The following is a 16,898-nucleotide window of genomic DNA, read 5'->3' on the forward strand; positions in this document are numbered from 1 at the left end:
GAGTTTCTTTATTTAACGTGCGGGCTTAAGGCTGGACTCACTTCCAAAGAGCCAGAAGCCCCGATTTACATCAACACATTGTTTTTATAGATATTGTGACACATAGGAAACGGCTCCTCCTCTCCCTCCTGTGTGGGGTTGCAGTCCTCAACATTTCTTCTCCTAGCACCATTGTTTATAATACAAGAAATGGGTTATAGGGTAGCCATGATAAGCAGAGAACAGCAGAGAACAAGATATACATATCACTATGACCTTAGTTGACAAGATAAGAAATTCCTGTGTCTCATCGTCTTACAAACATATATTTCAGAGAGCAAGAGCTCAGCAAGAACATGAAGCATGAGACTGCATGAGGCTACTTAGTCTGACCCCCAATATGGCTGCTACATTCCCCCCTCCTTAGGCAACCTGGTGGCCCCCGGCTCCCCGGGGACCGCCATATTGATGCCGAACTTAGTGCGGACACCCAATCGGCATAGCCCACTGCAGCCCAGAACTCCTGAGCTCACACGATCCGCCGGCCTCAGCCTCCCGAGTAGCTGGATTACAGTCTCGCGCCACCGCGCCCGGCTGCTACAGGACTGCAATCCAACACACCTGTCTAGCCAATTTAATCACTATAACCCGGAGATAATAACCAGGCAAAGTCATGTCCAATTCAAGTATGATTATATCCATATTGCAGATGCAGGGTGGACGACATGAGGCATCGCAGCTTGCTTAAGGCATCTAACTGAAGCTGGAATTTCCTGACATAGACATCACTGCTTACACTACACCAAGTAGTGCTCTCTGTTTTGAAAGTGAGAGATTATGGGATTATTCTTTTTTTAAGTCAAGCTTTAATGTGAAAAACAGAATTTGTCAAGAAATATATAAGCAGAGGTTTTGAAATGTCTTTGGCAAGGGTATGCTACTAGACCTCATGAAAACAACTCCTTTCTTGTGCCTCCTTACTGTAATACTATGGACCCATACCCAGGCTTGGTGTCAGGGGTTGGCAAGGCCGGGCATTTGCTGAGGGCCCACTGGCTCAGAAGAGCCCATCCCTGCCAACCCCTAAGGCGCTCCACTCACTACTGCCACCACCCATCTCCTGGAGGGCCGTGTCAACATGGAAAGCAGGGGGGAGGAGGAGGCCGGGGTCTTCGCCTCACCATGCCTGAACGCACCAATGGAGGCTGGTGGCTATGATGTCAGTGGGAAGGTGAATCCGCTCCGGGTTTCAATCAGAACCAATCACAACTCTAAAGGAGCAATCCAAGGTTGGATAGTTCCTTTAGAGTTCTGACTGGTTCTGACAAGAAACCTGGAGCGGATCCACCACCCCATTGACATCAGAGCCACCAGCCTCCACTGGAGGGCATGCAGAGGTATGTCTCTGGCCCTGCCTGTACCACTTACCTGGACTAAGCTCCCTTGAACTCAGTGGGACTTACCTCTGAGTAGACATGTACAGGATCGCACTGTTAATGTGCATTGATTGCCAAACAGGGAAAAGTAAATCAAATGTATTGTTTTTATTTTTTCCATCACCACCCCAAACACTGTTGTTGTTTTTTCAGAGTAGCTTGCTCTTTTTTTTTTAATTTTAAAAAAGCAGATTACATTCCCCACACCATCACCATCACCACCACCACCACCCCTACACACACACACACACACACACACACACTTCTGAAGGCTTCTTTTCAGGGAAGAGCCTGCAGCAGGTTTTTGAAAAACAAAAGTGTGGCTGAAAACCTCCCCACTATTATCTCGACAATCGTCTCGTTATCAAAGTGGGCAAATATTAGGCCTGACAATCCACTGCTCACGGCAGGGAAGAGCACAGCCCCTCTAAAAGTGGGAGGGGGCTGCTAAATATTCTGCCCCCCGTTGTAAGAGCCATCAGAATTTCATATTCTCTTAACAGGAGGCTCCATTTTCCTTGGCCTGCATGTAGCCATTTCGTGCCCCCCACCCCCACCCCCATTAGCCAAACCCTGAGGGTTGTCTGCTGAACATTTTGTGAGACTTCAAACTGCAAGCCCCTGCTCATGGCCCCAGGGCAGGATTTCTGCTTTGCTGGAGAGTGAATGATTTAACTATTAAACTGAGCTGTGCCGCGTGGCTTTTGAATGGAATTAGTTTCAAGGTTGTATGAAACTTGCAATAAGATCAATAGTATTTTCCCTCTCCGTGCCTAAAACAAGAACGGTGAGCCAGTTACATAATAGCAGCAAAGGGTTTGATAGGCTGCATTTTGGTCCCTCTGAAGGCTAACTCTGCTTTTCACGGGAAGAGCGCTCACAAAGTCAGGCCCGTGTCCTTCCTTTTGCCTGTCCTGAATCTCCCACCAATCAGCTCCATGGGATGACCCCGCGGGTTCTAGTATTATGAGAGAGGGAGAAAAATGTCTCCCTGTCCACTTTCTCCCCATCATGCATAATTTTGTACACCTCTAAATTGTCCTCTGTTTGAGGGGTTGTTGAGTCCAAGTCCAGTTTAAAGACAACAAACAAACAAGCAAACAAACAGAAGGAAGAACAGGGGCCTTGAATTTGCCCATCAGCACTTAGCGCCTGGATCTGAGACCAAGCAGGTGCACACGAGTCACCTGGTCACAGTTTTCCCCACTGTGGTGAGATGCATGGTATTTCTATTTACATTTAAATGTTAGCAGTTCTTTCTAATGTGCAGCTATACATCTAAATTAGCATCTGCACATTTTATGCGACTCGGTGTCCTCTCTGTTCCTATTTTGGGGTGATGCATTCCCTCTCTTTTTGGCGATGCATAAGAGGCCAGCCTAAACAGAGGACTGCCCTCTGTAAAACCTGCCCCTTTGTGTCCTGTTCACCTTACGTGGGCAAACCAGTTTGGAAAGGACATCGAGGCCAGGCTGGGAAGGCAGGCGTTCGCTGTGGGCGGTCCATGTTTGACTGGGGAGTCAAACCAGTTGCAGCGGTTCCCATTTATGGGAGGAATGGCAGGATGACATCTTTAAATAATATGAATAAGAAAAATAGCCACCTAATCGTACTTGTTGCTTTGGGGGCCTTACTGGGGGCTAACGGCATTCTTGGAGACAAGCAAACAAGCTAGTTGTACATCCATACATCTGATAAAGTAGGCTGCAGCCTACAGAAATACCAGGTTCCAGAACTGATGAAAACACCAGAAAGGGGGTGGGAAAGAGCTCCAGGACTGGGCATATGTAAATGTACATGCATAGGTGCAAATCTGGAAAGGATAACGCTAATTAGGCAAGAGAGCCAGTGTGGTGTAGTGGTGAGAGCGTTGGACTGGGAGCCGGATGATCCAGGTTCTAGTCCCCACTCGGCCACAGAAGCTCACTGGGTGACTTTGGGCCAGTCACAGACTCTCAGCCCAACCCACCTCACAGGGTTGTTGTTGTGAGGATAAAATAGAGAGGAGGAGGATAATGTAAGCCGCCTTGGGTTCCTTGCAAGAGGAAAAAAGGCGGGGTATAAATGCAATAAATAAATAAAATAATTTAAATAGAAATACAATGCATCTCACCTTAGTGGTGAAGACTGAGCAGGTGACCTGTGGGCCTACTCCATCTGCTGTCCAGTTGTCAACTGTTCATGGGCAAGTTCAAGGTCCCTGCTGTTCTCTGTCCTGGTGGTTATTTGACTGTAAACTAGACTTGGACTGGGCATCTCTTCAGATAAAGGACTGTTCCTCTGTAAAGTAGGACACCTGGCCACCCTAGCAGAAGTGTTGTCCGGGTTCATCTGCGAGATCTATAATGAAGTTTAGATGTTATAACAGAAGGGAGCCATTTCCGTGAGTGGGCTGCAGCAGCTATTGAGAGCCAACTGTTCGGGCAGGAGCGCACCTGAGAACATTTTCCCAAACTTAGTCAAGCATCGTCTACAATGTCAAGCTATCATTTCAAAATGTGAGCCAGGAATTCCCATGACCACGGGGCCTTGTCTCTTGTTTAACTGCCCACTGTCCTGAGAAATCAAGGTCAGAGGGCACCTATTTGGTCTGGGGCTCCTTTGTCTTGCATATTGTAATGTCGCTTGATGAAAAGGAGAATCGTGTTGGAGCTGCTGACCTCCACCTCTGAGTTGAGCCCATTTGATGGGCGAACATGAGTTATTATGGAGCGATATTGATGCTGGGTGGCCAGTTGGAGCCACAGAAAAGGCTCCTTTCTCCAAACATGGCTACATGGAGGGACATTTAGGTTAGGTTTGGCAGGGCATCGAGGTTAACACCCTTGATCTTCCTTTGTTGCGATCTGTGGGATTTTGCTGAATGCACAAAGCTGGACTCTTCCAAGGGGAGAGAGGAAAACAGCACTCCCCTGAAGCTGGGAGATGCAAGCAAGTGTTTCTGTGTATGTGTGTTGCATGTCACTCTTTTTCTCAGGGCAATCATTCACGTTTGAAGTAAGCAGGGGCTTTCAGCAGCTGAGCATACATCACAGCACTTTAGAAACAGGAACAAGCGGAGGTTGTGAAGATAGGCTTATGAAGGCTTTCACATCCCTGTAAGGTCTCTCCCCTATCCTCCCTCGCATGCTGTGTTCTTCTACTGATATTGCATTCCACCAGATTTGAAATTGCTTTTTCCCTCTCAAGCCCTGGTGTGAAATAAGCTTTCTGTACACTTCATCCATCCATTCTTCTTAGTGCATTGGGAGTTTAGCTGTAATGTTGCTATTCCAGCTATAGGTGGCGTTGTGTCTGAAGTGCTGTAGTCTGCTATTCTCTTCTGGATGTTCTAGATTGTTCTTAGCAGTAAAGCTGTTGTTCTGTTAGGCATCCATTTTGTCTTGGCAACTCCTCTGAAATAACCTGACAACTAATTCCTTGCACTGTAACACTCATGCATCAGCAAAAAGCGAAACCCAGGATGGCTTATGCAGCTAGAAAGCGGGACTTGCAGGATTGATTCTCAGTGGCTGGTCACTGCAGGGGAGGAGGGGGAGAACGCTTGGCTAGTGGAGACTGGTGGTGCCAATGTCAGTGAGGCAGTGAATCTGCTCTGGGTTTCAGTCAGAACCAGTCAGAACTCTAAAGGAGCTCTCCAAGGTGAAGAACTTTGAGAATTTTGGCCAATTCTTATCAGGAATGGACCAGAATGAAATTCTCACCTGTCTGCACCTGCCAAAATCAACAGGTACTGCCAGAGGAGGCTGGTGGCTCCAATGTCAGTGGGGCGATGAATCCGCTCCGGGTTTCAGTCAGAACCAGTCAGAACTGGCTTCACACCTTGGATAGCTCCTTTAAAGTTCTGACTGGTTCTGACTGAAACCCGGAGCCAATTCACCACCCCACTGACATTGAAGCCACCAGCCTCCACTGGGCTAAGCCCTCATCCCAACAACATCCTGGCGTGCTTATAGTGATGAACCTTAGGTAGCTTCTTGGAAACAGCAGGAAGACCTTGCTCTTGCCCAGCAAAAGTCCCAAACTGACTGAGAAGGCTTGATAGCCTTTCCAAGTCAGGGAGAGCCAATGGAGTGCCTGGATGGGAGGAATCACTCTGCAGGCTCGGAACACTGCACAGCCTCAGGAACACTCTGGCCTGGAGCCCCGGGGGTCACCATATCAAATGCCAGCAACACATTTGGTCCTCAAGTTCCTTATTGTAAGGAGTAAGGCGAGGGAGGGCAGACATCATAGAGGTGTACAAAACTATGCATGGTGAGGATAAAGTGGATAAGGAGACCTTTTTCTCCCTTCCTCATAATACCTGAACCCAATGGGTTCATCCCATGAAGCTGATAGGTGGGAGATTCAGGACAGATAAAGGGAAGGACTTCTTCACGCAGTGCATAATTAAACTATAGAATTTGCTACCACAACGTATAGTGATGGCCACCAATTTGGATGGCTTTAAAAGGGAATTGGACACATTCCTGGTGGAGAAGGCTACCAAGGCTACCAGTCTTGATGGCTATATGCCAGCTCCAGGATCAGAGGCCATATTCCTCCCTATACCAGTTGCTGGGGAACATGGGCGGGAGGGTGCTGTTGCACTCATGTCCCTCTTGTGGGTTTCCCGTGAGCAGCTGGTTGGCCACTGTGCGAACAGAGTGCTGGACTAGATGGACCCTTGGTCTGATCCAGCAGGGCTCTTCTTATGTTCTTATTGTATCTCCTGACAAGTGTACCTATATGGTGAAAAGTAAAGCGTTTCATTTGGGGACAGTGCTCCAGCAAAACCAGCTCTCCAGTCCACTGCTTTCACCTTGGAAGGTAGTGCAATGCATCTGTTTTCACAGGAAGAGGCCGTGTACTGAGCCAGACCCTTGGTCCATCTAGCCCAGTATTGTTAACACTGACTTGTAGCAGAGGCTGTCCAGGGATTCAGGCAGGAGTTTTTCCAGCCCTACCTGAGATGCCAGGGATCGAACCTGTGAAATTCTGCATCAGTGGTGGGCAACTTGTGGCTCTCCAGATGTTTTCGCCTACAACTCCCATCAGCCGTAGACAGTATAACCAATGGTGAGAGATCATGGGAGGTGTAGGCCAGAACAACTGGAGGGCTGCAAGTTGCCCACCCCTGTTTCACCTTCAAAGCATTTGCACTGCCAGTGAGCTTCCCACCCGCCCATCCTGCATGCATACAGATCTTGCTCATCATAATGCCAGACATTTTGTTAGCTGACAGAGAACCGATGTAATGTACTGGCTAAGAGTGTGGTTGGTGAGCCTGAAGGGCCACAGTTCAAATCTCTTCTTTAGGAGAGCCACCAACACTTCTTAATCTCCCATCCCCATATCCCATCTGTAGTATCAGGAGAAGAAGACAGAATTGTTACTGAGGTGTTGTTTGTGAAGTGCTTCAAATACTTGAAATATGCGATATAAATGCTATTATGCTGATAATGGTGATTTAATTGAAGTGATCCTTATGTTATCATTTTTGTATTTTATGGTTCTTTTTGTGACAGGCCTTGAACTTTTATGAGGAAAGGGAGAAGGGAGTATAAATATTTTAAATAAATAAATACAGGCATAGTGAAGTTGCTGAAATTGCCTGGTTTGGTATATGAATTTGTCCCTCTTGTAATGCTCAGCTGTATTATGAGTCGAGCACCACATCCCCAGTCAAGTTATGTTCTGGCTAGAAAGGTTACATCTATTTATTGACAGCATTTTTACCTTGCTCTTCTGCCAAAAAAGGCACCTGTTTTCAAGCTTGCAAAAAACAACAACAAAAAACCACGAGACACAAGGAAAGAGATTGGGAGGGAGGAATACAAAAGTGTGATAGTGGTGAAAATGAGTCTGTGTGCACATTTATTATTTATTATTTTATTTATTACTGCATCTATATCCCACCTTTTTTCCTCTTGTAAGGAACCCAAGGCAGCATACATTGTCCTCCTCCTCTCCATTTTATCCTCACAATAACAACCCTGTGAGGCAAGTTAGGCTGAGAGTCAGTGACTGGCCCAAAATCACCCAGTGAGCTTCCTTGACCGAGTGGGGCTAGAACTTGGATCTCTTGAGTTCCAGTCCAGCACTCTAACCACCACACCACACTGGATCTGACATCGTGGTCAGTGTTCAGCAGACCATGATGCTTTGCGGATGTGTGCAAAAAAGTTCTTTAATATTAACCTTTCATCCTTGGCAGTGAAAATACCATTGTTTGCTGAGAAAGACATGATAAAACCAACTGACCAAGTTGTCTTTTGTTTCATGTGTATCATCTTCTCTGTTTGGGCCCATCAATTCTTTTGAAGATTCCTTGCATTTTTTGTTAGTCAGTGACTGGGCGAAGCCCAGGGAGTTTTGCGTATCACACTCACACTCAGCAGGTATTGGCATTACTTTTCCCAGCATGCCTCTGGCTGACACGTCATCTCTAGGTATACATCCTCATTAACGGGGCTCATTTTCTTTGGCAAGGCTTCCAACAGTAATTTCTGAAGCTCAAGGATGTGAAAAAGATGGAACAATGCCAATGCTGAATGGACTTAACGCAACTGCTCAATGAAATGTCAGCTGCCCAACTAAATATAACCCCAAAAGTAAAATTTATGCCTTGTGGTCCTTTGCTTTTTTATTGTGATGGTGAAAGGAAGGGGAGGGGGGAACCCAACCAGGAACTCAACGGGCTGTAACTGTAATAGGTAATTCCAGCCTCTGCTTACCTTTACAAAATCCCAGTTATGCAGGAAAGACAATACAGTGATCAAAGCAATGATGAGATTTTTTTAGCAGCATTAACCGTCATGACCTAGCAAAATGAAAGAAAATGGTTTAACAGAACTGTCAGATCCAATATAGCTAATAAAGGCATGGATAAATGTTTATTACGTACCGGAGACAGATAATTTCTGTACAGAGATTGAGAATGACCTTTCCTGATAACTCTTATCTGCCTGATATCCTGAATAAGAAAGAGAGAGAGAGGAGAAATGGAAGAGGGGAGGAGATGTGTGTGTCGGGGGTGGGGAGGAATAAGGGGTTATGGTTTGGGTGATATTTCTGAAAGGTGGAAGGTGAGGAGGAGAGAATTACAATTTTGCAGGTGAGCATTTATACAAGAGAAACAGAAGATGTAGATAAGTATTTTCTTTCTCCCCAAAAGAACATAGGGAGCTGCCTGAGTCAGACCATCGGCCCATCTAGCCCAGTATTGTCGACACTGACTGGCAGCAGCTCTCCAGGGTTTCAGGCAGGAGTTTTTCCAGCCCTACTTGGAGATACCAGGGATCAAACCTGGGGCCTTCTGCATGCAAAGCAAGGGCCACAGCCTCACCCCAGCTTGGCAATAGACTGTAACCAATAATGGAAAGGTTAGGGGACCAAAAGAACTGGGAAGCCAGAGACGCAGGAACACAGGCTCCTCTTCAACTGTCCAATGCGTTTGGCTTTCGGTGGCCATTTACCCGTTGCCCAAAAAGAGAAAATGCATCCTCAAAAAGAAGAAGGAGGAGGAGGAGGAGAAGAAGAAGGAGAAGAAGAAGAAGAAGAAGAAGGAGAAGAAGAAGGAGAAGAAGAAGAAGAAGGAGAAGAAGAAGGAGAAGAAGAAGAAGAAGGAGAAGAAGAAGGAGAAGAAGAAGAAGAAAGAGAAGAAGAAGGAGGAGGAGGAGGAGAAGAAGAAGGAGAAGAAGAAGAAGAAGGAGAAGAAGAAGGAGAAGAAGAAGAAGGAGAAGAAGAAGAAGGAGAAGAAGAAGAAGAAGGAGAAGAAGAAGAAGAAGAAGAAGGAGAAGAAGAAGGAGGAGGAGGAGGAGAAGAAGGAGAAGAAGAAAGAGAAGAAGAAGGAGGAGGAGGAGGAGAAGAAGAAGGAGAAGGAGAAGAAGAAGGAGAAGAAGAAGGAGAAGAAGAAGAAGAAGGAGAAGAAGAAGAAGGAGGAGGAGGAGGAGGAGGAGGAGGAGGAGAAGGAGAAGAAGAAGAAGAAGGAGAAGAAGAAGGAGGAGGAGGAGGAGGAGAAGAAGGAGAAGAAGAAGAAGAAGAAGGAGAAGAAGAAGGAGAAGAAGAAGGAGAAGGAGAAGAAGAAGAAGAAGAAGGAGAAGAAGAAGGAGAAGAAGAAGAAGGAGAAGAAGAGGCCAGCGATTTCCATAAAGTTTTCATGTGCTAATTTATATGTATAGATACAAATTTGGAAATGATTGCTATAATTTAAATAGAAATATAATAATACATCTCGCCATAGTGAAGAAGACTGTGAGCAGGTGGCTTGTGTGCGTGCTCAGTCTGCTGCCCAGGTCTTAACTGTGGATGGGCAACTCCAAGGCCCCTGCTGCTCTCCTGCCTTAGGGTTCTTTGGCTTGAAACCAGACGCGGACTGGACACCTCTTCAAAGAGAAGACTGTGCTCTAAAGTGAGGCGCACGGCCATCCTGCTTCCTATGCACACCCTGGATTTTAGGAAAGCTGATTTTAATAAACTCAGAACAATGATCAGGAAGCTCCCATGGCTAGCGACTCTAATGAGAAAAGTCCAAGATGGGTGGGAGCTTTTAAAAAAGGAAATTCTCAAGGCACAATTACAAACCATTCCAGCAAGAAAAAAAGGTGGAAGACAACAGAAGAAGCCAATGTGGCTTCACAAAAAGCTTACAGATGACCTGAAAACAAAAAAGGACACATATAGGAAGTGGAGAGAAGGCCAAGCAACAAAGGAAGAGTACAGGCAGGTAGCACAGAATTGCAGGGACGGCATCAGGAAGGCTAAAGCTGAGAACGAGCCGAGGTTAGTGAGGGATGCTAAAAGCAACAAAAAGGCTTTCTTCAGTTTCATGCCTAGTAAAAGACAGAGGAAAGAAAGGGTGGTTCAGCTATTAAATAAGGATGGCAAAATGATAACAGATGACAAAGAAAAGGCAAAAGTGCTCAATTCCTGCTTTGGCTCAGTCTTCTCCCAAAAGAGGGTCTATGACCCCCCTGGCAAAGGCGAAGTACAGGCTGAAGGGGCAGGATTGCAGCTTGAGATCGATAGGCATATGGTCAAGGAACACCTAATTACTTTGAATGGGTTCAAATTTCCAGGGCCAGATGAACTGCACCCTAGAGTAATAAAGGAACTGGCAGAAGAACTCTCAGAAAACCACTGTCTATTATCTTTGAGCAATCATGGAGGACGGGTGAAGTGCCAGATGACTGGAGGAGGGCTAATGTTGTCCCTATCTTCAAACAGGGCAACAAGGAGGAACCTGGGAACTGCAGACCAGTCGGTCTGACATCAATCCTTGGGAAAAATCTGGAGCAGATTATCAAGCAATCCATCTGCAAGCACCTTGAAAACAATGCAGTGATTACTCGAAGCCAACATGGATTTGTCAAGAACAAATCCTGCCAGACGAATCTGATCTCATTTTTGGATCAGGTAACCTCCCTTGTGGGCCGTGGGAATGCTGTAGACATCATATACCTTGACTTCAGCAAAGCTTTTGACAAAATGCCCCATGATATCCTGATGAGCAAACTAGCTCAAAGTGGGCTAGATGAAACAGCGATCAGGTGGATCCACAGTTGGCTACAGAATTGGACTCAAAGAGTGCTCATCAATGGGATCTTCTCAAACTGGGGAGCGGTAACAAGCGGGGTACTGCAGGGCTCAGTCTTGGGCCCAGTGCTCTTCAACATTTTTATTAATGACTTGGAGGAGGAGGTGCAGGGAATGCTGATCAAATTTGCAGAATGCACAAAATTGTGTGGGTTAGCTAATACCGTGGAAGACAGAAACAAAATTCAAAGTGATCTTGATAGACTGGAGAGCTGGGCAGAAAACAACAGAACGGAATTTAATAGGGATAATAAATGCCAAGTTCTGCACCTAGGAAAAAGAAACCAAATGCACAATTACAAGATGGGGGATACGTGGCTCACCCACTCTACAAGGAGGAGGATCTTGGAATGATTGTCAATCACAAGCTGAATATGAGCCAACAATGTGATGTGGCTGCAAAGAAGCCAAATGCTGTTTTAGGCTGCATTAATAGAAGCATAGCTTCCAAATCCCGGGAAGTACTAGTTCCCCTCTACTCAGCACTGGTTAGGCCTCATCTGGAGTACCATGTCCAGTTCTGGGCACCACACTTTAAGAAGGATGCAGACAAACTGGAGAGGGTTCAGAGGAGGGCAACAAAGATGATCAAGGGACTGGAAACAAAGCCCTATGAAGAGAGACTGAAAGAACTGGGCATGTTTAGCCTTGAGAAGAGAAGACTGAGGGGAGATATGATAGCGCTCTTCAAGTACTTGAAAGGTTGTCACAGAGAGGAAGGCCAGGATCTTTTCTCGATCATCCCAGAGTGCAGGACACGGAATAATGGGCTCAAGTGACAGGAAGCCAGATTCCGGCTGAACATCAGGAGAAACGTCCTGACTGTTAGAGCAATACGACAATGGAACCAATGACCTAGGGAGGTGGTGGGCTCTCCCACACTGGAGGCGTTCAAGACGAGGCTGGACAGCCATTTGTCAGGGATGCTCTGACTTGGATTCCTGCATTGAGCAGGGGGCTGGGCTCGATGGCCTTGTAGGCCCCTTCCAGCCCTACTATTCTATGATTCTATCCATGTCTATAGCCCAACACTTGGGAGTGAGGGTGAAATGTGTCAATTCAGTCTTGAGTTCCTCAGCGCTTTGGACTCCAGGGGCATGGAGGTGACCTTGAGGCCTCTGAGCCAGACTTAGTTTCCAGGAAGTTGAGGGAGGGAAAAGTGACACAATTGTGGAGGAGGAAGAAGAGGAAGGCAAAGGGAACAAGAACAACAGGCCTTGATGCGATGTACTGTGAACAGAGCTGGCTGGTGGTCAGGGCTGGACCTAGGATACACAGTGCCCTGGTCAGGGAGTGCTCCCACCCTCTGTAGTCAGCTTTGCAGGGGCACCCAGAGGCTTTATGGGGCCTGGTGCAGGTGTGATGTCCATCAAAAATGACATTGATCAAAACCTTGATCTCTCAACTACTGTGCTACAGTTTGCACAAGCCAAAGTTTGAAAAGCCACATTCTGAGCAGCGGCAGTGCACTATAACACAGCAGATCTACAGCTTTTACTTAGAATATGCTTTGTTTTATAGCAGTTCCTGTCTTTCGGTAAGCATTTTTTTATTTTAGAATATCTATTATTTTTATCTTTAAATAATAAAAAGAAGTTATAAATAAAAAAGTATCCAGCTGACCTCTTACAGCTTATGTCTTTATTTTATTATTAATAATAAATTGCTTATAATGTTTACAGCATTTGAAATGCTAAGTGCCCGGTAACATTACCTCAAAGTAAAGCTGTGTTCCAGTGATTATTACCCACCCAGCGCAAATGACATCAAAGTGGAAACTGAAAAAGAAACATCCTTTAAAGCTACTCGAAGGAAGAACATTTTTGTAGTTATTAGTACCCAAACAACCTTGAAAGAAAGGTTACAGACACTTGCTTTTTGCCACCCTAGCTCACTGCAGTCAGTACGTTCAGAAAACACAGCCACAGAGCTCAGCTTGGTGACCCTGTCCCCCCAGCTCAGCTTGGCACCCTGGATAGGGATGTCAGAGAATTCCACCACGGATCTTGGTGAGGCCGAATGCCAGTGCATTCGGCCCCCTGAACTTCGTGGCAGAATGGCCTGCCACCCCCCCCGCCCCCCCATGGATCCCTCCCGGGACGAGACTTACCTGGGGCGGATGTTCCGGATGGCGGCGGCTCCAGCGGCGGCTTCGGTGGCAGCGGCTGGTCTTCTGACCGGCCACTGCCACCGCCGCCATTTGCAGTCTGTTCCCCCCCCATTCGTGATAGGTTACATAAAGACTTACGTAGCCTATCACGTCTGTTAAAACAAAAACAAAAACGCGTACGCAAATGGCGGCGGCTATGGCCGCCGCCATTTGCGTTCCTTATTTTTGGCCGTCTTAGTCTACATAAATATTTACGTAGACTAAGACGGTGAAAATAAGGGGGAATGCAAATAGCGTAGTGGACACAGAGTAAGATGGTGAAAATAAAGGGGAACGCAAATAGCGTCCGCTACACTATTTGCATTCCCCTTTCTTGTCTTCATCTTAGTCTACGTAAATATTTATGTAGACTAAGATGGCCAAAAAAAAGGAACGCAAATGGCAGCGGCTGTAGCCGCTGCCATTTGCGTACGCGTTTTTTTTAAAAAAAACCCAGACGTGATAGGCTACGTAAGTCTTTATGTAGCCTATCACTGCTGAATTCAGGGACGCAAACAGCGGGGGCTACTGCCGCCGCCATTTGCATCCCTGCTAGCCAGCGGCCGGATGTCTGGCTGCTGGCGGAGCCGGCTGGTGGCTCTGCGGAATCCCAGCGGAGCAGAGCTGGCTGGCCAGGATTCCGGGGGGAGGCGCGGAGCCAGGTAAGCAGGGTTTCGTACATCCCCAACCCTGGGCAATGCCCAGCTTGCCCACCACTAAGGCCAGCCCTGGTGGTGGCCCACAGGTGGACATTCCTCAGGTTAGGGGTGTGTCTCAAGTAGGATTCAGTGAGAATTTTGTTTCAGTTTAGTTTTGATAAGAATTTACCAAGATGCACATAGTTCTCCGTATCCGGGACAAAAAGAGCTTGACATTAAAAGAAAACAGAATGTGGGAGAAACTAAAACTGGTAGATTAGTCCATCCAGGCCCAGGGCTTTGCGAGCTTAGCTCTTCAACATCTGGGTTTGAATCCCTGAGCACTCAACCATGTTAGTGCTTACTTAGGGTTCTGGCAATCTTTTTTTATCTCCAGACAGGCCCTTCAGCTTTAACAGCTACATGGCAGGCAGGTACAATATAGTCCTGCCGGTGCTTGGAAGAGCAGTACCCAGTGGAGGCTGGTGGCTCCAATGTCAGTGGGGTGGTGAATCCGCTCTGGATTTCATTCAGAACCAGTCAGAACTCTACAGGAGCTATCCAAGGTGTGAAGCACCTTGGATGGCTCCTTTAGAGTTCTGACTGGTTCTAACTGAAACCCGGAGCCGATTCACCACCCCACTGACATTGGAGCCACCAGCCTCCTCTGGCAGTACCTGTTGAATTTGGCTGGTGCAGATAGGTGAGAATTTCATTCTGGTCCATTTCTGATAAGAATTGGCCAAAATTCTCAAAGTTCTTCATATTCAGGAGAGAAAGTGATTGGAGATTTGATTGGAGAGATTTGATTGGAGATTGGATTGGTGATTGGAGAGCTGTTGGAAGATGGGCTGTTGGCTAGGGATGGGTTGCACCTCACAAAGGCTGGGAAGAATGTGTTTGGCCACAGCATGAAGAACTTCATCAGGAGGGCTTTAAACTGAATCCTACGGGGAAGGGAGATGTAATGTTGGGGGTAACAGTGGACGTAGGCGCATGCACTCCAATGGAGAGAACAGCGCTGATAGCGCCCAATAAAAGTCTTCAGACACATGTAGGAAGAAAGCCAGACTATGAAGCACATGGTCTTCGATGTCTATATACTAATGCCCAGAGTATGGGAAACAAACAGAACGAACTTGAACTCTTAATACAGGAGGGACATTATGACTTGATAGGTATAACTGAGACTTGGTGGGATGACTCTCATGACTGGAATACAGCAGTTGAAGGATATAACTTGTTCAAAAAGAACAGGAGGAACAGAAAGGGAGGCGGGGTTGCACTGTATGTGAAAAATACATATCTCTGCACAGAAATACAGGAGGAGGAGCTTGGTAGCCCCATCGAGAGCATCTGGGCTGAAATAAATGGAGCAAAGAATAAAAGGAACCTGGTGGTCGGAGTCTACTACCGGCCACCCAATCAAGGAGAAGCCAAGGATGAAACTTTTGAAAAGCAAATAGCCAATGTTTTAAGGAAGCATGATGTAGTAGTAATGGGGGACTTCAATTTCCCCGATATTTGTTGGGAGACAAATTCTGCAAAACATGGCCCCTCCAGGAAATTCCTGACTTGTGTGGCGGATAACTTCCTCCTACAGAAAGTAGAGGAAGGAACTAGAGGATCGGCTATCCTTGACTTGATCCTAACCAACAGAGATGACTTAGTGGATAAAGTAGCAGTTACAGGAACTCTGGGGGAAAGCGACCATGTTGTACTTGAGTTCTTGGTTCTAAGGGAAGCAAAAGCCGAGTGTACTCAAACGCGTACCCTGGATTTTAGGAAAGCTGATTTTAATAAACTCAGAACAATGATCAGTAAGGTCCCATGGCAAACAATGCTAGCGAGAAAAGGAGTCCAAGATGGGTGGGAACTTTTAAAAAAGGAAATTCTCAAGGCACAATCACAAACAATTCCAACAAGAAGAAAAGGTGGAAGACAACAGAAGAAGCCAATGTGGCTTCACAAAAAGCTTAGGGATGACCTGAAAACAAAAAAGGACACATATAGGAAGTGGAAAGAAGGCCAAGTAACAAAGGAAGAGTACAGGCAGGTAGCACAGAATTGCAGGGATGGCGTCAGGAAGGCTAAAGCGGAGAACGAGGTGAGGTTAGCGAGGGATGCTAAAAACAACAAAAAGGCTTTCTTCAGCTACGTGCATAGTAAAAGGCAGAGGAAAGAAATGGTTGTTCAGCTATTAAATAAGGATGGCAAAATGATAACAGATGACAAAGAAAAGGCAGAGGTGCTCAATTCCTACTTTGGCTCAGTCTTCTCCCAAAAGAGGGTCTATGACCCCCCTGGCAAAGGCGAAGTACAGGCTGAAGGGGCAGGATTGCAGCTTGAGATCGACAGGCATATGGTCAAGGAACACCTCATTACTTTGAATGAGTTCAAATCTCCAGGGCCAGATGAACTGCATCCTAGAGTAATAAAGGAACTGGCAGAAGAACTCTCAGAACCGCTGTCTATTCTCTTTGAGAAATCATGGAGGACCGGGGAAGTGCCAGATGACTGGAGGAGGGCTAACGTTGTCCCTATCTTCAAAAAGGGTAAAAAGGAGGAACCTGGGAACTACAGACCAGTCAGTCTGACATCAATCCCTGGGAAAATTCTGGAGCAGATCATAAAGCAATCCATCTGGAAGCACCTTGACAACAATGCCGTGATTACTCGAAGCCAACATGGATTTGTCAAAAACAAGTCCTGCCAGACAAATCTGATCTCATTTTTTGATCAAGTCACCTCCCTTGTAGACCGTGGGAATGCTGTAGACATCATATACCTCGACTTCAGCAAAGCTTTCGACAAAGTGCCCCATGATATCCTGATGAGCAAACTAGCTCGAAGTGGGCTAGATGAAACAACGATCATGTGGATCCACAGTTGGCTACAGAATCGGACTCAAAGAGTGCTTCTCAATGGGACCTTCTCAAGCTGGGGAGAGGTAACGAGTGGGGTACCGCAGGGCTCAGTCCTGGGCCCAGTGCTCTTCAACATTTTTATTAATGACTTGGAGGAGGAGGTGCAGGGAATGCTGATCAAATTTGCAGATGACACAAAATTGGGAGGGATAGCTAATACTTTGGAAGACAGAAACAAAATTCAAAGTGA

At 46.5% G+C, this 16,898-nt stretch overlaps 1 pseudogene; it reads right to left on the reverse strand.

Annotated features, from left to right (window-relative positions):
- Positions 1-318: 318 nt before the first annotated feature.
- Positions 319-574, reverse strand: LOC146343643 (signal recognition particle RNA; annotated as a pseudogene).
- Between the last annotated feature and the right edge of the window lie 16,324 nt (positions 575-16,898).

This window comes from Heloderma suspectum, chromosome 5 (genome assembly GCF_057233095.1).
Source record: "Heloderma suspectum isolate Gila_16-S chromosome 5, 16-S_ref, whole genome shotgun sequence".
Lineage (NCBI taxonomy): Eukaryota > Metazoa > Chordata > Lepidosauria > Squamata > Helodermatidae > Heloderma > Heloderma suspectum.